Here is a 26142-nt window from a genome sequence, read left to right as displayed (position 1 = left end):
CTGTCCACGAATCACTGTGTTTAATCCTCAGAGCAACACCAAAGCAGGCACTGGTATTATACCCCCAATTTCCAGATGAGGCCAGGAAAAATTAAGTTCACAACTACTTTACAGCTCATACAAGGTGGAGCTGAGACTGACACTCTGGGTCCTTTCTCTCCTCCTTTGTATGGAGACTCCTTAGCCTGAAGTCAGGATCCAGCAGCCTGGGCTCAGTGGCCGCCTTCACCCCACCGCTCCCCAACCCTGTGCATTGGCAGCCTGAACTTGATTCAGCGACAGAGTGTTTTGCCTTTGCCTGTACACTCCTGTTGCCTAGAAAGCTCTTATTGTCTCTCCCTGTGAAACCCCAAGTCTTTCAAGGCTGAACTCATAAGCCACTTCTGTCAGAAGAATCTCTCTGAACCCAATCCACAGCATTTTCTTAGAAAAGTGGCAGTCCCCAGTTCAATTTCTGACCATTGAGTATGGTGGTTTCTTTCTTTCCTTCAGTACTTTGTACCTTTCATATCCCCCACCCCCCATTTCCCCACCCTGCTGCCTCCTGGTCTGGTTATTTATTCAGATGTATTGCATTGCCTCTCTTATCGGGTTGTAAATGCCTTGAAGGCAGGCCTAGTATGCATTCCTCATGTTTCTGTTCCTCACATCCCTAAGCATGGTATCCTATCCACAGGAGGTGCTCAATTAAAAAGAGAACATGAAACAGTTATATTTGGTTATGTTCTTTTAGAATATTCTGTGAAAAAAATAATTGGAATGTGGCATTTGGTTTCCTATTTTTGACCCACAATACTGTGATGCCTTCATTAATTTATGATGAAGCAGTAGAAATCCTAGTTATTTAAATTCACAGAAAGTGCCTATTCTGGTTGTTTTCACTTTGGAGATGTTGCAAGGAGATCTCAAACCCATACACAAAACAAACATTGTCTGTAAAATAAGTATCTTGCATTTTATATGCACTATTTTTTCATATATATGGAAATGTTATTAAAGCTGTTACGGAATTTAAATTTTTGTCAATATTTTATTGATCAGTGAATATTTCTAATTTTTTTTTTTTTTTTTTTTTTTTTTTTTATTTATGTTATGATAGATTACAACCTTGTGAGATTTCAGTTGTACATTTTTGTTAGTCATGTTGTGGGTACACCACTTCCCCCTCCGTACCCTCCCCCCACCCCCCCTTTTCCCTGGTAACCACCAATCAGATCTCCTTCTCAATATACTAATTTCCACCTATGAGTGGAGTCATATAGAGTTCGTCTTTCTCTGACTGACTTATTTCGCTTAACATAATACCCTCGAGGTCCATCCACATTGTTGTGAATGGGCCAATTTCGTCTTTTTTTATGGCTGAGTAGTATTCCATTGTGTATATATACCACATCTTCTTTGTCCAATCATTAGTTTCTGGGCATGTAGGCTGGTTCCACGTCTTGGCTATTGTAAATAATGCTGCAATGAACATAGGGGTGCAACGGACTCTTGAGATATCTGATATCAGGTTCTTAGGATAGATACCCAGTAATGGGATGGCTGGGTCATAGGGTATTTCTATTTTTAACTTTTTGAGAAATCTCCATACTGTTTTCCATAGTGGCTGTACCAGTTTGCATTCCCACCAACAGTGTATGAGGGTTCCTCTTTCTCCACAACCTCTCCAACATTTGTCGTTCTTGGTTTTGGATGTTTTTGCCAATCTAACGGGGGTAAGGTGATATCTTAGTGTAGTTTTGATTTGCATTTCCCTGATGATTAGCGATGATGAACATCTTTTCATGTGTCTATTGGCCATATTCATATCTTCTTTTGAGAAATGTCTGTTCATGTCCTCTGCCCATTTTTTGATCGGGTTGTTTGTTTTTTTGTTGTTAAGTAGTGTGAGTTCTTTGTATATTATGGAGATTAACCCTTTGTCGGATAAGTGGCTTGTAAATATTTTTTCCCAATTAGTGAGCTGTTTTTTTGTTTCAATCCTGTTTTCCCTTGCCTTGAAGAAGCTCTTTAGTCTGATGAAGTCCCATTTGTTTATTCTTTCTATTGTTTCCCTCAACTGAGGAGTTACAGTGTCCGAAAAGATTCTTTTGAAACTGATGTCAAAGAGTGTACTGCCTATATTCTCTTCCAAAAGACTTATTGTCTCAGGCCTAATCTTTAGGTCTTTGATCCATTTTGAGTTTATTTTGGTGTGTGGTGAAAAAGAATGGTCAATTTTCAATCTTTTGCATGTGGCTGTCCAGTTTTCCCAGCACCATTTGTTGAAGAGACTTTCTTTTCTCCATTGTAGGCCCTCTGCTCCTTTGTCGAAGATTAGCTGTCCATAGATGTGTGGTTTTATCTCTGGGCTTTCAATTCTGTTCCATTGATCTGTGCACCTGTTTTTGTACCAGTACCATGCTGTTTTGATCACTGTAGCTTTGTAGTATGTTTTGAAATCGGGGATTGTGATTCCGCCGGCTTTGTTTTTCTTGCTCAGGATTGCTTTAGCAATTCGCGGTCTTTTGTTGCCCCATATGAATTTTAGGATTGTTTGTTCAATTTCTGTGAAGAATGATCTTGGGATTCTGATTGGGATAGCATTGAATCTGTATATTGCTTTAGGTAGTATGGACATTTTAACTATGTTTATTCTTCCAATCCATGTGCAAGGGATGTCTTTCCATCTCTTTATGTCATCGCCTATTTCTTTCAAGAGAGTCTTGTAGTTTTCATTGTATAGATCCTTCACTTCCTTGGTTAAGTTTATCCCAAGGTATTTTATTCTTTTTGTTGCGATTGTGAATGGGATAGAGTGCTTGAGTTCTTTTTCTGTTAGTTTATTGTTAGTGTATAGAAATGCTACTGATTTATGCACGTTAATTTTATACCCTGCTACTTTGCTGTAGTTGTTGATTATTTCTAATAGTTTTTCTGTGGATTCTTTGGGGTTTTCTATGTATAAGATCATGTCGTCTGCAAACAACGAGAGTTTTACTTCTTCGTTACCTATTTGGATTCCTTTTATTTCTTTTTCCTGCCGAATTGCTCTGGCCAGCACCTCCAGAACTATGTTGAATAGGAGTGGTGAAAGTGGGCACCCTTGTCTTGTTCCTGTCCTCAGAGGGATGGCTTTCAGCTTTTGTCCATTGAGTATGATGTTGGCTGTGGGTCTATCATATATGGCCTTTATTATGTTGAGGTACTTTCCATCTATACCCATTTTACTGAGGGTTTTTATCATAAATGGGTGTTGGATCTTGTCGAATGCTTTCTCTGCATCTATTGAGATGATCATGTGGTTTTTGGTTTTCATTTTGTTAATGTAGTGTATCACGTTGATTGACTTGCGGATGTTGAACCATCCCTGTGTCCCTGGTATAAATCCCACTTGATCATGGTGTATAATCTTTTTGATGTATTGCTGTAATCGGTTTGCCAAAATTTTGTTGAGGATTTTTGCATCTATGTTCATCAGTGATATCGGCCTGTAGTTCTCCTTCTTTGTGTTGTCCTTGTCAGGTTTGGGGATCAGAGTGATGTTGGCTTCATAGAATGTGTTAGGGAGTTCTCCATCTTTCTCAATTTTCTGGAACAGTTTGAGGAGAATAGGTATTAAGTCTTCTTTGAATGTTTGGTAGAATTCTCCAGAGAAGCCGTCTGGTCCTGGACTCTTGTTTTTGGGGAGGTTTTTTATTACCGTTTCTATTTCCTTACTTGTGATTGGTCTATTCAGATTCTCCATTTCTTCCTGATTCAGTTTGGGGAGATTGTAGGAGTCTAGGAATTTGTCCATTTCTTCCAGGTTGTTCAATTTGTTGGCATATAGTTTTTCATAGTATTCTCTTATGATCTCTTGTATTTCATTGGTATCTGTTGTGATTTCTCCTCTGTCATTCCTGATTTTATTAATTTGCGATTTCTCTCTTCTTTTCTTGGTGAGTCTGGCTAGGGGTTTGTCAATTTTGTTAATTCTTTCGAAGAACCAACTCTTTGTTTCATTGATCCTTTCTATTGTCTTTTTTGTTTCAATATCGTTTATTTCTGCTCTTATTTTTATTATTTCCCTCCTTCTACTGACTCTGGGCCTTGTTTGTTCTTCTTTTTCTAGTTCTGTTAGGTGTCGTTTGAGGTTGCTTACGTGAGCTTTTTCTTGTTTAGTGAGGTGAGCCTGTATTGCGATGAATTTCCCTCTTAGGACTGCTTTTGCTGCATCCCAAATGATTTGGTATGTCGTGTTCTCATTTTCATTTGTCTCCAGATAATATTTGATTTCTTCTTTAATTTCTTCAATGATCCATTGTTTGTTGAGAAGCGTGTTGTTTAGTCTCCACATTTTTGCACCTTTCTCTGCTTTTTTCTTGTAGTTGATTTCTAGTTTAATAGCGTTATGATCAGAAAAGATGCTTGATATTATTTCAACTCTCTTGTATTTATTGATGTTTGCTTTGGTTCCCAAAATATGGTCAATCCTTGAGAATGTTCCATGTGCACTTGAGAAGAATGTGTAACCTGCTGTTTTTGGATGAAGTGTTCTATATATATCTATTAAGTCCATCTGGTCTAATTTTTCATTTAATTCTATTATTTCCTTGTTGATTTTCTGTCTGGATGTTCTGTCCATTGGTGTTAATGGTGTGTTGAGGTCCCCTACTATTATTGTATTGTTGTTGATGTCTTCTTTTAGTTCTATTAAGAGTTGCTTTACAAATTTTGGTGCTCCTGTGTTGGGTGCGTATATATTTATAAGTGTTATGTCTTCTTGGTGGAGAGTCCCTTTTATCATTATATACTGTCCCTCTTTGTCTTTCTTTATCTGTTTTGCTTTGAAATCTACCTTGTCTGATATTAGTATAGCGACACCTGCTTTCTTTTGTTCATTATTAGCTTGGAGTATTGTTCTCCATCCCTTCACTCTGAGTCTGTGTTTGTCTTTGGGGCTGAGGTGTGTTTCCTGGAGGCAGCATATTGTTGGATCTTGTTCTTTGATCCATCCTGCCACTCTGTGTCTTTTGATTGGGGAGTTCAATCCGTTTACATTTAGAGTGATTATTGAGACGTGGGGGCCTACCACTACCATTTTGTGTCTTGTTTTCCGGTTTTCTTCAGTTTCCTTTGTTTCTCGTCCCATGGTTTAATCTGTTCTGATGTAGAGCTGCTGCTCTCTGTTGTTGTCCTTCTACTTATCTCCTCTGCTCTTGGTTTTGTAGCCCCTTTCCTTTTTTGGATTTTTCAGGAATGAGGGTTTTCCTGAGGATTTCCTGAAGAGGAGGTTTTGTGGCAATGAACTCCCTTAATTTTTGTTTATCTGGGAAAGTTTTTATTTCTCCATCGTATTTGAAGGATATTTTCGCTGGGTAGAGAATTCTCGGCTGTAGGTTTTTGTCCTTCAGATTTTTGAATATATCATTCCACTCTCTTCTAGCCTGTAAAGTTTCTGCTGAGAAATCTGCTGATAGCCTGATGGGGGTTCCTTTGTAGGTTAGTTTCTTTTGCCTGGCTGTCCTTAATATTTTCTCCTTGTCGTTGACTTTTGCTAGCTTCACTACTATATGCCGTGGAGTTGGTCTTCTTGCATTGATAAAGTTTGGAGATCTATTGGCTTCTGTCACCTGAAGATCCATCTCCCTCACCAGATTTGGGAAGTTCTCAGCCATTATTTCTTTGAATAGGTTTTCTGCCCCTTTCTCCTTCTCTTCTCCCTCTGGTATACCTATAATCCTTACGTTGCATCTCCTAATTGTGTCTGATAATTCTCGGAGAGTTTCTTCATTTCTTTTAAGTCTTGCTTCTCTCTCCTCCTCTGCCTGCAACAATTCTATATTGCCATCTTCCAAATTGCTAATTCTTTCCTCCATATTATCGGCCCTACTGTTCAGAGCATCTAGATTTTTCTTAATCTCCTCTATTGTGTTCTTCATTTCCAATATTTCTGTTTGGTTCTTCTTTATCGTATCAAACTCTTTTGTGACATAGCTCCTGAACTCGTTGAGTTGTCGGTCAGAATTCTCTCTTAACTCAGTGAGTATTTTAATGATGGCTGTTTTGAAGTCATCATCATTTAGGTTATATATCTCATTTTCTTTGGGATTGTTTTCTGTGTATTTGTTACTTTCTTTCTGTTCTGGAGATTTAATGTATTTTTTCATATTGCTTGATGATGTTGATTTGTGCCTCCGCATGGAGATAGAGTTTAGTTGCTCCTTTCACTTGTTTCAGCTGCTGCGGTGGGGGGAGCAGCTGTTTATACTTCACCAACCAGGAACCCTGTCCGTAGTTGCTAACTGGGCCTGGGCCCCTCTTCGTAGCCACAGTGGCCCTTTGGATTCCCTCCTCTGCCGTGGGGGCCGTCACGGGGGGCTTCAGGCTGCAGGTGCCTACTGTTGTTGTTGCCCACCTAGATGCGCTCTCTCCTTGGGGTCTGCAACGGTGTTATTGGCTTTTCCAGCGGCCAGGGGTGGGATCACTTTTATTTGTCGCTCGGTTGCTGTCGGCACCCACCAAATCTCACTTGTTCTCTATGGGTCGCAGGAGAGCTATTGGCATCTTCTACAGTCTGTGGTTAGTACACCTAGCTATGCTGCTTTTGCCCTGGGGTCTTCCAGCCTTGTGGCTGGCGGCTGGGTGCCTTCTACTGGTGCTGTGCAGAGGCTTTCCCTAAGGCTTCTGTGAGCCTGTAGGGTTTCCCCCTAGGCTACTAAGCGGGGTCTCTGGAACTCTCTCCAGCCCCAGTCCTCTCCGAGATCTCCGGCAATCCCTAGCCTCACCGGGTGGGCAACGGCAGCTGGGGGTCGCCCCGCCCTCTGGGCTTCTCTCCGGGCCTCTGCCGGGAGCTCTGAATGCTCAGCGTGGCCCCTCTGCTACCGGCAGACAGAGAGTTTTGTCTGCTGCCTGGCGGAGCTCCGGCGCTTCCCCTCCGGGTCGCCGGACCCGCCTTTGAAAGTTCCCCCGCCCCGGTCCTCTCCAAGATCTCCGGCAATCCCTAGTCCCACGGGGCGGGCAACGGCAGCTGGGGGACGCCCCGCCCTCTGGGCTTCTGTCCGAGCCTCTGCCGGGAGCCCTGAATGCTGGGCGTGGCCCCTCTGCTACCGGCAGACAGAGAGTTTTGTCTGCTGCCTGGCAGAGCTCCGGCGCTTCCCCTCCGGGTCGCCGGACCCGCCTTTGAAAGTTCCCCCGCCCCGGTCCTCTCCGAGATCTCCGGCAATCCCTAGTCCCACGGGGCGGGCAACGGCAGCTGGGGGACGCCCCGCCCTCTGGGCTTCTGTCCGAGCCTCTGCCGGGAGCCCTGAATGCTGGGCGTGGCCCCTCTGCTAATGGCAGACAGAGAGTTTTGTCTGCTGCCCGGGCGGAGCTCCGGCGCTTCTCCACCGGGTCGCCGGACCCGCCTTTGAAAGTTCCCCCGCCCCGGTCCTCTCCGAGATCTCCGGCAATCCCTAGTCCCACGGGGCGGGCAACGGCAGCTGGGGGTCGCCCCGCCCTCTGGGCTTCTCTCCGGGCCTCTGCCGGGAGCCCTGAGTGCTCAGCGTGGCCCCTCTGCTACCGGCAGACAGAGAGTTTTGTCTGCTGCCTGGGGGAGCTCCGGCACTTCCCCTCCGGGTCGCCGATCCGGCCTTTGAAAGTTCCCCCGCCCCGGTCCTCTCCGAGATCTCCGGCAATCCCTAGTCCCACGGGGCGGGCAACGGCAGCTGGGGGTCGCCCCGCCCTCTGGGCTTCTGTCCGGGCCTCTGCCGGGAGCCCTGAGTGCTCAGCGTGGCCCCTCTGCTACCGGCAGACAGAGAGTTTTGTCTGCTGCCTGGCGGAGCTCCGGCGCTTCCCCTCCGGGTCGCCGATCCGGCCTTTGAAAGTTCCCCCGCCCCGGTCCTCTCCGAGATCTCCGGCAATCCCTAGTCCCCCGGGGCGGGCAACGGCAGCTGGGGGTCGCCCCGCCCTCTGGGCTTCTCTCCGGGCCTCTGCCGGGAGCCCTGAGTGCTCAGCGTGGCCCCTCTGCTACCGGCAGACAGAGAGTTTTGTCTGCTGCCTGGCGGAGCTCCGGCGCTTCCCCACCGGGTCGCCGGACCCGCCTTTGAAAGTTCCCCCGCCCCGGTCCTCTCCGAGATCTCCGGCAATCCCTAGTCCCACGGGGCGGGCAACGGCAGCTGGGAGACCTCCGTGCCCTCCGTGTCTCTCTCTGGGACCCTCCGGGCGCCCCGAGCACCAGGCCGGGTCTCCCCGCCAATGGCGGGGAGAGACTCTCCCCGCGGGCTCAGGTGTGCAACTCCAAAGTTTCCCTCTGCGTTTAGGAGTAATTGCGGGGGGTTTAAGTAGGGTTCTGGTCACCTGTTTCCACCGTCGCTCCTCTGTTGTGTTCTCGCTCCTGCCCTAGATGTGTGTGGATCCTCTGGGGGCGTCCGTTGGAAGAAAGCCGCTTGCGGGTACTAGGCTGCCCGTCGGGGTCGGAGAGTTTTCACCTATTTCCACATCCTCCCGGAGGAAAGTCCGTCCGCCTTCCGATGTATAGTCGCGTGGGTGTCTCAGACGTCCTGAGATGCTGTCTGGATATCCTTTGTCAAGCGATAAGTGTCCAAATAATTGTAGACTCGAAGGGCGAGAGACAAAGAGGACTACTCACGGCGCCATCTTGGAATTCAACGAATATTTCTAATTTTTAACCTGGTTTGCTAGATGCCCTGTGAACCAGCTCCCGCTCATGGCTCCTCACTCATTACTTAGCTCTGTGTCTTCCAGTCACGTTGAACTAAATTCAGCACTCCGCCAGTGTCCCAGGGCCACGCATGCTGTGCTCTGGCCTCATAATCTTTTCCTCCTCACCGGTAGTCACCTGGCTAATTCCCACTCATCCATCACGCTTCAGCATGGACGTCACTTGGAAGCCTTTCTCTGCCCCCTCCAAGTTGAAGTTGGAGAACACTCTGTGCCTGTTCATTTTATAGGGAGCAGTTATCATACTGTTTTGTGACTGTTGGTCACTTGACTGAATCTTCCCTGAAACCACGGACTCTCATTTGACTTACATGAGTATCCCTCAGGGATCTTTTAAAACTTTTCCCTACCTCGGCCCTACTCCCAGAGTTTCTGGGTCAGGTGGCTTGGGTTAAGGAGGGTTGGTCACTGGAATTTTTTTTTAAAGGAGTTTTCTTATTCTGTGTTATAGCTGTATAGCATTCCATTGTGTGAATGTAACATACTTTATTCAGTTTCTTCTTTTTTTTAATTGAGATATAATTTACATTTCATGCAATTCACCCATTTAAAGTATACAGTTCAGTGGTTTTTAGTATATTCATAGTTGTGCAATCATCACCATAATTAATTTTAGAACATTTTATCACCCCTGAAAGAAATCCTCACCCATTAGCAGTCTCCCCCCTCACCCTGCAACCACTAATCTACTTTACATCTGTATAGATTTGCCTATTGTGGACAGTTCATGTAAATGGAATCATACAATATGTGTTCTTTTGTGTCTGACTTCTTTCGCTTAGCGTTATGTGTTCAGGGTTGATCCCAGTTGTCACATGAATCAGTGCTTGGTTCCTTCTTGTTGCCTAATGCCCCATTGTGTGGATGTATCACATTGTATTTACCCGTTTGTCAGTTGATGGAACTGGTGTTGGTTTTTAAAGCTTCCCCCAGTGATTCTACCACGCAGTCAGAAACTAAACCAGAAGTTCCTTTCAGTCTTGTTCATTGTTGTCTTTTGGGGCTAGCACAGTGCCTGGCACGAGATAGATGTGTAATAAACGTTGGAATGAATAAAGCACTTTACTAAAAGTATACCTCTTGTTGTGTGGGTGTCATCAAAAGATGTTGTCATTAGGGGCCGGCCCGGTGGCGCAGCGGTTAGGTTTGCACGTTCTGCTTCAGCAGCCTGGGGTGCACTGGTTCGGATCCCGGGTGCGGACATGGCACTGCTTGGCAAGCCACGGTGTGGTAGGCGTCCCACATATAAAGGAGGGGAAGATGGGCACGGATGTTAGCTCAGGGCCAGTCTTCCTCAGCAAAAAAGAGGAGGACTGGCAGTAGTTAGCTCAGGGCTGATCTTCCTCAAAAAAAAAAAAAAAGATGTCATTAAAAAGAGATCCTCATAGCTGATTGTTTAGGTCCCACCTTGAAGAAATCGACTGTTAAAAAATTATGAGATAATCAAGGAAATTTGGACATAAATGAAATGCTATGATTTTTAGCATCTGCTTCAAAATAATGCAGGGGTAGGGAGGGAGAATAGAGGAAACAAGGCTGTCGGTGAGTCAATGTTTACTGAAGCCGGGTGATGAGGTCGTGGGGTTTTTAATGCTAGTCTCTGTGTTGGCTGTCCACATGTGGCTGTTGAGCACTTAAAAATGTGGCTAATATTTATTGAGATGTATGTAAGTGTAAAATATACGTTGTGTTGCAAAGAGTTAGTGCAAAAAAGAATATAAAATTGTCTCTAATTTTTTAGTATCATTTGTATGTTGAAATGATAATATTTTGGATATATTATGATAATATATAATTAAAACTAATTTTACCTGTTTCCTTTTACTCTTTTAATTGTCTACTTAAATTAAAATTGCATATGTAGCAATTGGACAATTTTTTGGACAGTGCTGCTGTATACTTTTGTATATGTTTGAAGTTTTTCGTAACAAGTTAAAAAAATCGAAGATGTGAATTTTTTTAAAAGTCTGGAGTAAAATATTTTTCATAAAGGATTCCTCTTATATGAAAAGATTGGGAAATATTGATTTATTCAAAGATGATTCTTTATGGAAGCTTAGAGCAGGCAGGCTGAAGCTTTCCACTGTCATTCCCGGGCTTCATCTATGTGAAAATTTAAAAATTCTTCTCCAATAAATGGAATAGCAGCATGAGGGACTAGAAGAATTGCTCCTTTAGTTATTTATCTGACTCTTCTGTTTTGAAGTTGATGAAATATTTCCTTCATCTTGGAAAAATATAGAAAAGTCAGTGGTAATTTCATTGTTCTAAGTCACATTGTTTATACCCTGAAATTGAATTTTCCCTGGACTTTCTTTATAATCACTCTGCCTAAATCTGTTTGTTTGAGAGCCAGAATATGATTGTTTCTAGACTTCCCAAGATCCCTGGAATATGAGTGCAATATCATTCTTTAATAATAATAATAATAATAAATGTGTGGATTTAAAGCTGAGAAGCAAATTGCTTTCATATAAAATTTCTTTAGATGGACATTATGTCACTGTCTAGATGTCTGTGTTTGCTCCCAGGACAATAGATGAGATAATAAACCCAGTTCTCTGAGGGCGTGTGAGCCAGATGAATGACCCTAGAGGATATTCTTTCTCATCTGTGATTTCTGAGATCGGGAGACAGTGGACCTGAATTGAAAAATAGCTTGAATATAACGCAGAACAGAATCAAATTGCCATGAGCAGCCCGACAAGAAATCATCAGAGGATCTGTGACTGTCAGTATAAAATCAAGTTTATTATTTTGTTTATTCTCTACAGCTAAAATATTAAATTTTTTAAATGTTTTGTGAGTCAAACACTTTTCTCAGTATAACATATCTCCACCTATGTATTAAAATGTAGTACTAGTAAAGATTCCCATACTTGTGTTCTGTCTTAGTAGCAAATGTTATAGTATAAGAAATTTGAAGTTACTCTTTAAGTCTTATAAAACACATTTGCCTCAAATCATTTGTGGTGGGCAGTGATCTGAAACGTGTAGAAGCAAAAGCTAAATAGTATATTTTTTAAATCTCACAGACATTATTAAACTTGAAGAAAATGCCCTCTGGAATGAAAGCCTGCTGTGTGATTTTTGCTCATACATTTAATAAGTATTTAATGAGCACACACTATGTGCCAGGCACCGGACTGGGTACAGGTTGCGTGGTGATGAATTAGACAGATGTGGAGCCTCCTTCACGGAGCTTACAGTTTACCAGGGATGGTAATTACGTTAATTACGGTGGGGATATGTGGCTCAAAGGGAGTGAGTCTGGATTTTAATTGGGACCCTGGAGAGAAGAGTTCCATCTTCCTGTGGATCATGGTTCAGGCTGCTGATGGTCTGAAGAAGGAAGAGGAAAGAGAACGTGGCTGGGGAATCCTCAGAGGAGGATGACGCCATTGAAGTCCTGCCCTTTCTGTGTCTTTCTGCAGCTTGTAGGAGGCCAGGCGCAGTGGGAGGTGGGGTTTAACTCCTCTTTCAAGGTTTGGAATTGTTCGCTGTGATGCTACACACAGGTTGGTTTGTTTGTTACTGGGGATTGAATCCACAGTTGAGTTTTTACCACCTTTGTAACTGAAACTGAATAAGACCTAACACAGCCATGAAAGTAGCTAAAAATAGCTTGCTGGCTCCAATTCTAGGGTAGCTCAGTTGTCTAGCGTCTGAGATGAAGTGAGTTAGGGATGTTTGAAGTCCTCAAAGAATATAGGGAAGACCTGCTTGGGTTTTTCTCACAAGTTCAAGGCTGCTTCAAGCAAATTTCTGGTGTATATAGAATTAATTGAGGTGTCCTTTGGAGCTTGTTGGAGTCATTACGGAATGGGGAACCATGCTGCCTTTAAAGGTGGTGATGATAATTACAAAGAACAATGGCAGCCAGTAATTTACTCTGTGCTAGCTTAGTGCTTTACTTACACGACCTCGTTAGATCTTGCAGTAAGTTATGAGATGACTGTCATCATTCCAGTTTATCAATGACCAAACAGACTTGGGAGCAATTACTTGCTCTTTGGTTGTCCCGTATCTCTTTACTCTTCCTGATTTCCATTTGAGGAATCACTTCTTGCCTTTCTATATAGTTTGCTGGGACCAGAACAAGGGGCCCATTCTTCTTGGTCATGGGTGGCCTAGAGAGCCAGGCCAGTCACATGCCTCTTGCAGGACTCTGGGTGCAATGTCAAGGGTCATGGAGATTCTGCTGCGAAGGTATATCCTGAAGAGACCATTCCTGTCCATACCACATTGTTGTAATCTGGCTTATGGTCCCAAAAAAGCTGTGCCAGTGCTTGACTCTCTAGTCTCCTCTTAGTTCCTTAAACTGATATTTTTCCAGTACATTTTCTTTGGTGTCATATGCCAAATTGGCTTCTGTTGCTTCCGCTTAAAGAACCCCTGATTGTCACAAGCCTGGAGAGGCTTAAGTAGTCTACTTGTGATCACAGAGGGATCATGTGGCAGAGCTGGGGTGCAGTCTGCCTCTACTGTCAGGCCCTTGACCAGAGGGCCCCTCAGGGTGCTGGAGAGCACTGGACGGGAGTCAGAGAATCAGAGGATGGATCCAATCCCAGCGGTGCCTTTACATCTGTGATCTTGGGTGCCAGTCGCTGCCTTTTCAGGCTGCACTGGATGGACAAGGTGAAATCTACACATATCTAAATGACTCCTAGCCCGAGAATATTTCCTCCTGCATGAGATTTTTGGACATACTGTGTCTCAGTTTCTGAAGGCTTCAATTTAAGGTTTGAGGATGGTCTGAGGCAGTGGTTTTCAATGTGTGTTTCTAGGAGTTGCTGTATCAGCATCACCTGGGAACTTGTTTGAAATGCCAGTTCTTGGGCCCCACTCTAGACCTCCTGAATCAGGAACTCTGAGAGTGGGGCCCAGCCATCTGTGTTTTTACAAGCCTTTCAGGTGATTCTGATGCACACTAAAATTTGAGAACGACTGGGCTAAGGCATTTTCATTTTATTAAAAACACTTTATTATGTATAAGTCACTGCTTAGAAGTAGGAAGCATGTAAAAGTTAATTGGCCATAGCCCCTGCTCTCAAGGAACATTCACTCCAGTTGGGGAGACATACAAAAACACAATTGTAAGGGACAAGGAAGGGTGTGATAACTCGCTATAAACAAGGTATTGGAGTGCTATAGGAGCACAGAAATAGGGATAAGAGATGCTTTTGTAGAGAAGCAGGTGTTTGAGCCACAAGGACACAAGGATTGAGACAAAAAAGAATGGAGGGCCAGGTAGGAAGGACATTGCAGGCAGAGAACTGAAGATGAGCGAAGGCACAGCATTTTAAGGAAGGAGGGACCCTCCAGTTTGATGAGAAGCTGACTGTTTTAATGGGAAAAGTGACAGGATATGGAGATGGAGAGATAGGTTGGGGCCCTACTGAGATGCATTCTGAATCCCACGTAAGGGTTTGAACTTTATTCCATAGACAGTAACAAGGAGGTGATAGAATGGGAGTTTTCTTAGAGAAGGTGTTCTGGTGGTGGTAGAAAACGTCAGAGGATGGGAGTATGGGAATGAGGTGATGAGACCTAAACTGGGTGGCCACAGTAGGAGAAGAAAGGGAGGACAGTACAGAAATACTGGAAAGTTTGAATGACAGCCCCTAGTAGCTAGGGGTTGGGGGATAGGGTTGAGGAAGAAGGCAAAGATGATTCTATGGGAAGTAATAAATGGTGTTGGTACAGTCAGGTTAAAAGATAAAGTTGGAGCCTTATGTCACACCTTCCACCAAAATAAATTACACATGGATCAAAACTTTAACATTAAAACAACTGGAAAATGAAAGAATGCCATTTAAACAATAATGGGGATGGAAAATCCTTTCTAGATATGACACAAAATCCAGAAGCTATAAAATAAAAGATTGATTCATTTGAGTACATGTAAATTTTACAGGGACAAATTTTTTTAACTATGTCAAAAGGCAATCAATAAATTTAGAAAAATAATTGCAGTTCATGTCAGAACAATGTAATTTCATCAATATATAAAGAACTCCAACAAATCCATAAGAGAAAGAGGCCAGTTACTCTACAGGCAAAGAATATGAACGTAGAGTTTACAAAATGGCATGCAAATGACTCTTAAATATATGAAAACTTTAACCTCATTCATAAAAACAGAAATGCAAGTTAAAATTTTAGTGAGATGCTATCTTTCACCTATTAGATTGGCAAATATAACAAAAAGTGATAACATCATTGGTAAAGGTTTGAGGAAACAGGTATTCATACATGGTGGATGGAAGTATACATTTGTCTAAGCTCTGTGTGGAGCCGTTGGCAGTATCTATCAAAACTAGCAATAACAGTTCTATGAATTTTATCCTACAGACATGCAATGTGGACAATGATATATGTGCAAAGTTATTTATTGCAGCATTGTTTGAATAAATAAAAGATTGCAAATAACCTAATTGTGCATCAGTAGGAACTGGGTAATAAATAATGGAGCAGTTAAAAATGAGACTGCCCTACATCTCCTGATTTGGAAGAATCTCTGAGATTTATTGTTAAGTTAAAAAACAGCAAGGTGTAGAATACGTAAGGTTTGTGGCAAACATACCATACATACTGACATATGTATGGTGTGCTTCCATTTGAGTAAAAGGATATCCATATATAGTATATATTTTATATGTATATATTCATAAATAAGTACGTATTTTTGCACATCTGCAAACACACACGTCCAATGGTGGGCTGAAGCCAGCTCACACCAGCTTGTGAGAATCACTTGTGTGCATTTCTTCTCATCTCCTTAGTCAATGACTTTGGAGTTGGTAGTTTGAAATTGGCCATAGTGCAGGAATTTACACCATGGAAATGAGCAAAGGCAACAGATCAGGGCTTTTGTTTGTTTTTGTCTTTTTCAGAGAGCTGGTTGATAAACATGTAAGAGAACTCACTGTGTATCATAAATATAAAGTATCTCTTAAACGATACACAAGAAGCTGGTAACATCAGATTCCCCAAGGAAGGGAGAATGGGTGGCAAAAGGATAGATATGAGATTTAAATTATACCTTTTGAATTTTATTCCAAATGAATGTATTACTTATTCTGAAATGAATATATAAAGCAAACAAAATATGACTCCAGAGTTTCAGACCTGTGTGTCTATTTGTGTTATTTAAGGTGCCATTGACTATGCCAGGGGAAAATGGAAACATGAATAGATCTTAGGGAAAAAGAATGCTTTGGGTTTTGAACGTGCTGAGTTTGAAATATCTGGGTGATATCAGTGTGGAGATGTCCAGCAGGCTACTCAGAAGAGAGAGCAAAGCTGGTGATCACTTTTGGGAGGCGTCGTTTAGTTGAAATTATGGTAGTTGAGGAGGTTTCCAAGGGAGGCCGAATTTGAACAACCTTTTGGGCAGGTCCCAGGAGAGAAAGGGAGATGTATATGGTACCTTGGGGAACGCCAGCCAAGAGGTAGGTAGGGGGTGGGTAACTAGTCACAAAAGAAGGAGGACCATATAGTAATAATAATAACTTTCTTTTATGGAGTGTCAACAAAAAGCGAGGCACTATTCTCAGTGCCAGTGAATAGGAGAGGGTCATTCCAAAGGAAAAACCAGGAGAGAGCTCCTGGGAGGGATGTTAACAGAGTGGGACCTTGAAAGGTGGTAAGATTTTAAAGGTCAAGACATTTCAAGCAGAGGCAATGATGAGCAAAGGTGGCAAGAGGATTATCTGATGTAGCTGGAGGGTAGAGACCCATGGGAGCCTGAGAGCGGTGCATGGCTGCTGCGTTCTCTGGCAGCTGGAGAGCCACAAAATGGTTTTGAACTAGGAAATATGCTTTAATCAGTCGACTGGTAGTCAAATACAAAAATTAGATGTTGTGTTCCTGGAGCACTTCCTGTGTGTTCATTGGTGGGGAAGAGAGATGGTAGGAGACAGAAAAATTACCATAAAACTTGGAGATCCATCATGCAGATGGCCTGTGCATGCAGGTTTTCAGAGTGTCTGCAAACAGAACCTGGGATGGCTAGTGCCAGTTTGCTCTTAGTTGGTTTTTTGACTCAAGCTGAATTTCTTATGTGGTGGTGTATTATCTTTTTTTTATCTGTCAGTAAATTATGGGACGGAGGCTGTATTTTCCAGAAGACTGTGAATGAGGAGTAAGGAAAGAGGCAGTGAATGAAGAAATGATTATTTGTTGACATACATTTTTATGTGTATGATTTATTTGTGAGTTGTGCTGAGAGGTGATATTCCTGTCTCACAAGGCACACGCCTGTCCTGCCTCTCCTTAGAGAGATGCTGTGTGTGTACACGCGGTTCTTTTACTTTGTAAATATACATGTACACCAACGGTGTAAAATTTCACCCTAGTCAGGTTTTCAACTCAGTCTTTCCCCAGCCCGGTGTTGTCTTGAGTTTGTTGTATGTGTGTCATTAGGAATAGTACCAATAATGAGGTGTCAGAAAGCAGAAGGATAATAACTGTGGCCTAAACATGGTTTGGAGAAAGGACTGCATGGACTTCTTCATGCCAGCCTGCTGACACATCCACTCCTGACAGGAAAGTCCTGTTTTTCTAGTCTTTGATCTCACAAGCCAAAATACCCGTCCAGTTTGGTTATGACTTTCAGTTCTGCATCATTTGTTCCTTGATTAAGGGCCTGGATGCCTCTTCTCTTCTCTGGTATGCAAGGTTTATTTTCATAGGTGCTTGTAGATAGATAGAGACGATGTTTATGTAAGATATCTGCCTTTTCTGACCTATAGATTAAGACTCCTTTGTCTGACAAATGCCAGGCACTAGAGGGACAGAATGTTGGAATTTGGGTCTCTGTAAAATGTATGATGCATGGTCCCAAGAGGTGCCCCAGTTTTCCATCACTGCTAAGAACTTCATAGATTACTTTGGCAAAATAAGCATGTCCGAGGATGCAAGGTACTTGGGTCTCGCTCTACCTGGTTAACTTGTGCTGAGGGTCAGCACATCGCAGACTTCCCTACATGCCTGTGGATACAACAGTTTCTCCTTCCCTGTCTCAGAGGAGTTGTTTGAGAATTAGCCAAGTGTTGATAGATGTGAACGGGGTTCTGGGGAAATGAGAGCCCGTGAGTGCTAACTGGGTGGGGAGACTGCTGAAGGAGTGTGGCCCATATGAATGGGACTCACTGGTTATCACAGTTATCCATCGGTTTCTCTGGGGCAGTGGCTCTAAACTTCGGCAGTACCAGAATGACCTGCAGGGCTTGTTAAAACAGAGATTGCTGGGCCCTGCCCTCAGAGTTTCTGATTTAGTGATCTGTGGTGGGACTCGAGATTCTGTGTTTCCAACAAGTTCTCCGGTGCTGCTGGTTCTGCTGGCCCAGGGACCCCTTTGAAAATCCAAGCAGTGGTTCAGTAGGCAAAAGACTGAGTCTTGACCAGCCCCAAGTCCACTCTGATTTGGGGAAGAACCAGAGAATTCTGGTTATCACTAGGTTATCATAACCCCCATATTTTATATAGCATTTCCACGTTTGTAAGTCACTTTAATATTCTCTGCTTCCCACAACAAAACAACCCTGTGAGGTAGGCGGGACAAGTATTGACTTCGTTGTACTACAGTTGGGGAAAACCAGACTGAGGACCTCAGGTAGGCGAGTGACTGACCCGAGGGGCAATTGAGACCTGAGACTTACTTCTAGATCTTCTGACTGTAGCTTTAGTGTTCCTTCTATGTTGCCTTTAAAGCTAGTGAATGCTCTGATGATGCTTAAGGTTTGTTTTAGTCACCTCCCAACACAAAAACAGGTTTTTGTTTTAGAACAGTTAGAGAATTACAGAAAAGTTGTGAAAATAGTACAGAGAGTTCCCTTATGCCCCACACTCAGTTTCCCCTATTAAGATCTTACATTAGCATGGTATGTTTGTCACAATTAATGGACCAATACTGATATATTATTGTTAACTAAAGGCTATTCTTTACTCAGATTCCCTTAGTTTTTGCCAGGTGTCCCTTTTCTGTTCCAGGATCCCATCCACAGTTCCACATGTCTAGTCATCGTGTCTCATCGGGCTCCCCTTGCTGTCACGGTTTCTCAGGCTTTCTCTGATTTTGATGACCTTGACTGCTTGAGGGCTTTGTAGAATGTCCCTCAATTGGGATTTACCGGATGTTTTTCTCATGGTTGGACTAGGGTTATGTTTTTGGGAGGAAGACTGCAGAGGTAAAGTGCCGTTCTTATCACATTGGATCAAGGGAACATACTATCAACATGATTTATCACTGTTCATGTTGACCTTGACCACCTGGCTGAGGTGGTGTTTGTCAGTTTCTCCATTCATTTATCTATTCAATCAGTCAATCATATTTACATCAATATGGGTTCATGGACATTTATTTGATGCTTTGGGTTATAATCCAATAGTACCTTATTTCCTTTGTTGCTCACTTTGTTCCAGCTTTGACAGGTAGGAGCTCTTTCAGTTAGCTCTTGTGTCTCTTTGACACAAGCCCATCATGGTGGATTTTTTGAGTGCACCCTTACCTTCTGGCACTACAAGATGCTCTAGGCTCATCTTGTCTATTTCTTGTCCCAGCCCTAGAATCATTTTGTTTTTAATGTTGATCTCAATCCATTAAATTGATTTCACCATCCACTACCTGAGTCACCAACCATAGTGAAAAACAGTGATCCATTTCCACCTATCATGTGTTAAAGATAAGGAAATTGGCACCTTGAAAGGTGAAATGGCTTATCCAAGGTCATGCATAGTTCACAGCAAAGCCAGGGCCAGGACCCGGTCCTCTGGACTTCTAGTCCTTTGCCTTTTCTAACAATTTATGCTGGCAAATTCTGCCATACAGAAGCTAGTTTAACATACTCCCGCCTCACCCACGTCCTTGTGTGGAAGCAGTCAGATGTGAACTCAACTGGACGTGCTGCTGTCTCCCCAGGGCAGATATCAGCAAAAGGGGCAAGGAGTCCTGGGCAGATTCCCTGTGGAGACTGCTGTGGCAGGTCTGTGCTTTCAGTCAGAATGGGGTTCCGTACGGTAAGCTGGTTCCAAACTCTCAGAATGTGACTGCTGATGTCAGCACTTTGGAGCTGAGGTTAGACCACATGTCTGGCCTCTGTTTTGTGGGAAAGGAGGGGCAGAAGGAAGGCTTGTAGAATCCACACACTCTTTATTTGGGTTCACCTCCTTTCCCTGGGGGAGGCAGAAAGAAGTCAATTCAAGTAGCAGAACCCTCAAATTTCACTTCGTCCTATCAACTCCCCAGACCCACAAAGATGGAGCTGAACAGACAGGATTTTGCTGTTCTAAAGGCCCAACCAACCTAGTATTAGGTCTGGTGTGAATAATCATTTACACCAAGAAGCTTGTTTTCCTTTGTGGGAAGAGATAATTCACTCATCAAAAGGTTCCTAAGATTCAGGGAATAATAAAGAACAAGCTGATTTCGTATCCATTTCTTAGAATGTTTCATTTCAAAAGGTATTTTTTGATTTTTTAACAATTGAGAGTGGATGCTCTGGCTGAAGAGTTATTCCTGTAAAGGGGTTTAAAGGAATAAGGTAGTAGTGATGTATTAGGACATTTTGTTTGCAGGTAACAGAAACCCATCGAGCTTAAGAACAGTTTAAAAGAAAATTTATTGACTTAAGTTGCTAAAAAGTCCAAGAATAGGGTGAGCTTCAGGCGTGGCTGGATCTAGGAGCTCAGCCCGTGTCTTCAGGGCCCTGGTTCTGGCTTCATTCTCAGGCATGCTTTTTCTACATGAGTACCTCTTAGCAGCTGTAGACTTACTTCCTACATGCTAAGCACTTCTATTAGTTCTGCAGATGGCTGTTGCTTCTGATTGTCCCTGCCTTCGGTCATGCCCCTAATCCTGAACCAGTGACTGACAGAGTTATGAGGGCTATTACTGGCTAGACGTAGGTCAGGTGTTCCCTATGGAACCAGGGGAAGGGATGGTTCCTCCAAGTAATATTGAGATGCTGGTACCAGAAGGGGGAGTTGGTTAGATAGATGAAAATAGTGGCTGTCCATACAGTGTTGTGAGCACTCAGGGTAAGTGCTTGATGAATGAGTAAATGCTCAACTCTGATGCTATCTAGACATTTGCTTATTTAGTCCCTTCTTAACCTACTCATTTATTTTGTGGACTCCTGAGTTCTAGAGAGATCTCCTAGTCATTTCTTGATTAATGTACTCACCTCACTGCCACCTCTTGTTAGGCCCTCAGCAAGTACTCTTCTTGTTGTTCTTCATTGCTAATTTCAAGGCTAATTTCAACTAGTCTTGGTTACATGATGATGATCCTCTCTTTGAACCTGTTTAACTGGGTCAGTGTTAGATAATTCATGATTGGTTTTGGCTGAATGGTCAGCATAGATGCCTTCCATAAATCTGCTTTGCTGTTGGAGGAAGGAAGGTAACTTCTAATCTTGTGTTTTCCCTTGATACCATTCCTAGCTCAGATCCTTACCAGTTAATTCTAAGCCTTCTTTCTGTAAGGGGAAAACATTTTTTCTTTTTATCATTACATGAGCCAAAAATTATTAGTTCCAGATTTAAAAAAAATTCACTTGAAAGTTCAAGTCTCTTGCTTGTTTTCCTTGTTGCTCCTGCCTTCTGCAAATTTCACTGCTTCTTAGCCCCTTTGCCTGAAGGTGGACAAGATAAGATCAAGGGGTGTAATTAAAACCTTGGCAGCATCTCATCTTTTTTTTTTGGTTTCTTTCTGGAGGGGCTACCTACTTGGCAATGTTTCTGTGAAAAACCAGTTTTGTACATTGGCCAATGTGAACTGTGGTGGATTATCTGTGAGTTTCAGTTAATTATTTATTTGGAATCTCCCTTTACAACAGGAAGTTGAAAGCTGACTGCAAAGTCACCTCTCTCTGGTCGTTGCCTAGACTTCAGATCTTTTCCTTTTGCCGTTTCCTTGAGTCCTATTGAGATCAACTTAAAAATGGATTAATGCCAAGTTCAGAAGAGGGTAAGTGTTGGGTTCTGTTCATCAGTCTTGGAGTTCCTGTTATATCTGTATTTCACAGCCAAAGAGAAAAGATTTTTGGAAATCTGTCTCTTTTAGCACAGATAATTGAGTTTACTATTTATTGATTTTATTTTGTCCATTTTCTCTGTTTATATGAAGCACTGCTTGACTAGTTCAGCACCATCAATTTTTTTTTTTTTTTAATCTCTGAAGTATTTGTATCTGGGCTATGGTTAAGAGTCACAAAAACCATTTTGATTAGGTTTCTCATTCATTTAAACACTACACAAGCAGGGCGTGCCTTTGTATTATGAGAATATTTTTAGAAGACAAATGAGGTAGAATTTTGTGTCCCTTGCTTTCCCTCTGTTCAGACACCTGCATTTGCCATTAATTACTCCTCCCATGCACTCTCTCTTTCTTTGTCTGTTGTGTAGTGTTTTAAAATAATATTGAGAGGGAAGCTGGGTGCTGAGGCACATATCTGCATGGGAATAAATAGTTGTTTTTTTCTTGGTAGCTCAACAGAGGGTTCATTTAAGAGTAATTGCTATTTTGGTACCATTTTTTTGTTTTGTTTTGTTTCATCTTTTTCTGCAGTCTTTGCCTGGTCCCTAGAGCTGATCTCCTCTGGTCACCTCATTTTCTTCTTAATCAAACAGTTCTGAATACCTCTTGTGGCTCCTGTATTGCAGTTAGAAACTCACAGTCTGTATTTCTAACTCAGTCTTTCATCCCATGTTAATCACGTGAATGTGTTGGATGTCATAGGGGATGCTAAGATGGAGAATTTGGTCTTAAACTTGAAGAAGCTCAAAGATATACAAGGCAGAGTGAAATGATGGTATTATGAAGCTCTAAAAATGTGCCCTGGGCACCTGGAGGAAAGATGGATTAAGCCCTATGAGAGGAATACAGGAACATTTTACAAATATTGAAATGCTTTTGAACTTAACTGTCAAAAAATTTTGTGAGTAGGGCTGGCCCCGTGGCCTAGTGGTTAAGTTTGGCATTCTCCTCTTTCAGGCCCGGGTTCAGATCCCAGGCGTGGTCCTATACCACTCCTTGGTGGCCATGCTATGGTGGTGACCCACATACAAAATAGGGGAAGATTGGCACAAATGTTAGCTCAGGGAGAATCTTTCTCAGCAAAAAAATAAATAAAATAAATAAAATTTGTGAATGGAGCTGGAAGGAAGGGGCACTTCCCAAAATGTGACCCATTTTGGGGAACAGCAATAGCTCACAGTGGCTGGATCATAGGATGTGCAGAGGGAGATGGAAGAAAGTTAAAGGGAGTGAAATAAATTTTCTCAAAATTCAAAGAGAGACTATCAATCAAAAAAAGACCCAAAAACTCATTAGGAAAAGCAAATTAAAACACATGGAGATGCTCATGGAAATATTTTTTCACAATCCTATTGACTGATATTTAATAACAGTGTTTCACAAGAGAATATATTGACAAGTGTTTGGAGAAATAGGCTCCATTTATGGCTAGAAGGAGAAGAAATTGCTATAAACCTTTATGGAGGCAATCTGGCAATCTATTTCAAAATTGAAAATGTGTATACTTTTTGACCCAGCAATTCCTTTTTAGAAATGTACCTTATAAATATGCTTATACATGAGCAAAAGGCTATAACAGTAAGAGATTGGAAATAACCTAAATGTGGGAGACAGTTAAATAAACCATGGTTCCTCCAATCAGTGGCTTCCCATGCAGCCAATGACAAGAATGGGGGAGCTCTCTCTATACGGATATTTCGATATGAGACACCCTCCAAGAGATGTTGTTAAATTGGGAAAAAGAAGGTGTCAAACAGTGAGTGGTACATTTAGCATTTATGTAAAAGTTAGGGGGAAATGCACATGTATCTGAAAAAATACATATGAAGTTGATTACGTTAGTTACTTCCTGAGAAGAGAATTAGGTGGTTGGTGGAAAGGAATGGGAGATTTTTACTGTACACCCTTTTGCAGCCTTTGAATTTTGAACCATGTGAATGTGTTACCTATTCAAAATAAGTAACATTGTCGTCACCTTCCCCCCGCCCCGAATAGAAAATGGAATCATAGAGGACTTTCAATTGCACTCTGACCATTGTATTTTTGTATAGTTTGTTACGGCTTATAAATTTTTTTCAAGTGCATTCCCTCTTTTATTCTTAAGATTAACCAACTGAGGGAGCAGTTTTTAGTTCTGTTTTACAAATGAGAAAGCTGAAACAGGTATTTAAGCAATTTGTACAAAATCTTTCAGTGGCTGATATTAGATTTGGGAACATCAAGTGTATTGTTTAAGAAGTAACTTCATTTACTAGAATTTTGTTAAAAGGATGAAAGGCAAAATTCTTGAGTGTTTTTAGGCGGAATGAATAAGTACTGAATAGTAGTAGTTGAAGCTTAGTGATCTGAGAAGTGTTTATTAGCAGTTTTTCTCTGGATGGTTCTCTGCATACACTACTGCCACGTGATCCAGCCTCAGTTGTTCAGTCTAGATGAGAGCTTGGTTTCAAACTATCACTGGTGAAAAGGTGGAAATTCATTAAGAAAGAGATGGTTGCAGATTTGATAAGTTTTTGCTTAATGCAGCTTGTGGATTTGTGTGTTTGGGGAGTCTAGAAGTGTCATTATTTTTTATTAATGGGAAGGATTTGTTTCTCACACACCTTAGTTGATGGTGGAAAATTTTTTCTTTTTGTGTCTGTTCTGCCATAATCTTGGCAAAGACCTTGTGAGTGGATTATGTTGCTTTGATAGGATTGGGCTCCTTCCTTTCAGAATATTCAATTCCTCTTTTATCAGAAGCGAAGGGCCTATTCAACTATAGAGACTGGAACTTTCTAGAATGGTTGGAATAACAGTTCTACCCACTTGGTCTTACTTGACTTTCACAGCACCAGGCAAGGCAGATAGGACATGCCTTATTCCAGTTATACTGACAAGCAGTTAGAACATTCTGTTGAGTGTTTAATTTTGGGAGAGTGGGGAGGGGGGCAAGGCATTGATAAGGAAGGAAAACAAAATGTGAAAGGGCGTGAAAGGATATGCCGACGATCTCACCTCTTTAGTTAGCGGAGCCAGTCATGAACCCAGGAACTTGAAATTCAGTAGAACAAGGAGAACCTATTTTAAAAAGGAATTTTAACACACCAGAACAAAGGAACTCCATGAGAAGAAAGCAACAGTTGAGGGGTAAAAGAATTAAGGGGAAAAAAAGCAATAATAGAGGAACAAAGCAAGATCTCTTCATTGAAAAATAAAATTTGATTATTAAAATGAAATTATACAAGTAGCTGAAAAACTGATGAGAAAACCACAAAATATAGAAAAAGGCTAGATTTACAAGGAAGAATATGAAGAATCCAAAAGTTTTAAGTCTAACAATGAGACCAACTTTATAACAGGAAAACCTCCCGTGCGAAACATGCATCGTGTGCACAAGACAAAGATAAAGGAAGATGCTCATTTGGTAGTTAAGAGAAGATGTGAAAAAGGCAACAGATATTCCGGGGCTTTCTCTTTCATTTCCTCATAGCAACAAAGACATGGAATGGGCAGGTGGGAGATAAAGCCAGAGTTGGGAATACTAATGAAAGATTTCTTTCTTTAATTAGCTATATTCTAATCTGAGTGGTCTGATGCTTTAGTTGGTAGAGTAATCTATCCATTGGCATCTTGTGCAGATATAGAAATATCTCGGAAGGACAGAAAAGGGCGCTGGTTAATTGGGAGCCCAGCTGGTGCCCTGGAGGCTGGGTCAGGAATCGCTCTGGGACAGGCTTTGCGCTGTTTCAGTCACACAGCATTTATTAAAGCCTTTACACTACTGAGTGGGTACCTGGATGATGGAAGTCAGCACTGAGTTCGCATTAAGGTGTTGGCTCTGGGTCACTGTGATCCTGGGAGGGGTCAATCAGTATTCTCCGTGGAGATTGATTTCAAGGCCTGGTTGAAATGGACATCTTTATTAGTGTTCTGGATTATGAAGTGGAAATCACGCTGTTAGAGTTTGCAGGTGGTGCAGCCATTTGGTGAGTTGGAAGTAGCTGGGAGTTAGCCTGATCTCATAGCTACAAGTGCAGGGTTTTCTCAGCAGGGCCAAGAGTGAAAAAGATCTGTGAGGTCACAGTGACTAAGCTGCATAGGAGTGGGTGTGCTGAAGGAGCTTAATGATTGTAGTGTTGAAAAGCATTCATTCTGAAGATATTTATCAAATGCCTGTGAATGTGCCAGGCGCCTGTGTGTCCCGGGGATACAATAGTGTACAAGATCATGCCCTTGTGGAGCTTACATTATCAACAGATATTTGTGCCAGGTGATATTAAGTGCCATGGAGAGCGTTAAAGCAGGGCTAAGGGGTTAGAGAATAAATAAAAGGGACTGGGTGTTGCTATTTGATTTTACATAGAATGGCCAAAGGCCTCTCTGATAAGGTAACATTTGAGCAGAGACCTGAGGAGAGAGAGGAAGCACAGACTACA

General features: G+C 42.3%; 1 protein-coding gene across 21 annotated transcripts in view; it reads left to right on the top strand.

Annotated features, from left to right (window-relative positions):
- Positions 1 to 26142, top strand: part of OSBPL3 (oxysterol binding protein like 3) — a 178128-nt gene that overhangs the window by 3510 nt on the left and 148476 nt on the right. For 5 of the 21 annotated variants that reach the window (XM_070265738.1, XM_070265733.1, XM_023639387.2 and 2 more), the window contains exon 2: positions 21525 to 21655. The exons of the other annotated variants lie outside the window; for them this stretch is intronic. The gene's annotated coding sequence lies outside the window, so the exon portion shown is untranslated. The remainder of the gene's footprint in view (positions 1 to 21524; positions 21656 to 26142) is intronic. 21 annotated transcript variants of the gene reach the window in all.

This window comes from Equus caballus, chromosome 4 (assembly GCF_041296265.1).
Source record: "Equus caballus isolate H_3958 breed thoroughbred chromosome 4, TB-T2T, whole genome shotgun sequence".
Classification (NCBI taxonomy): domain Eukaryota; kingdom Metazoa; phylum Chordata; class Mammalia; order Perissodactyla; family Equidae; genus Equus; species Equus caballus.
Note: the sequence above shows the minus strand (reverse complement) of the source record. Positions and strands in the feature narration are given on the sequence as shown.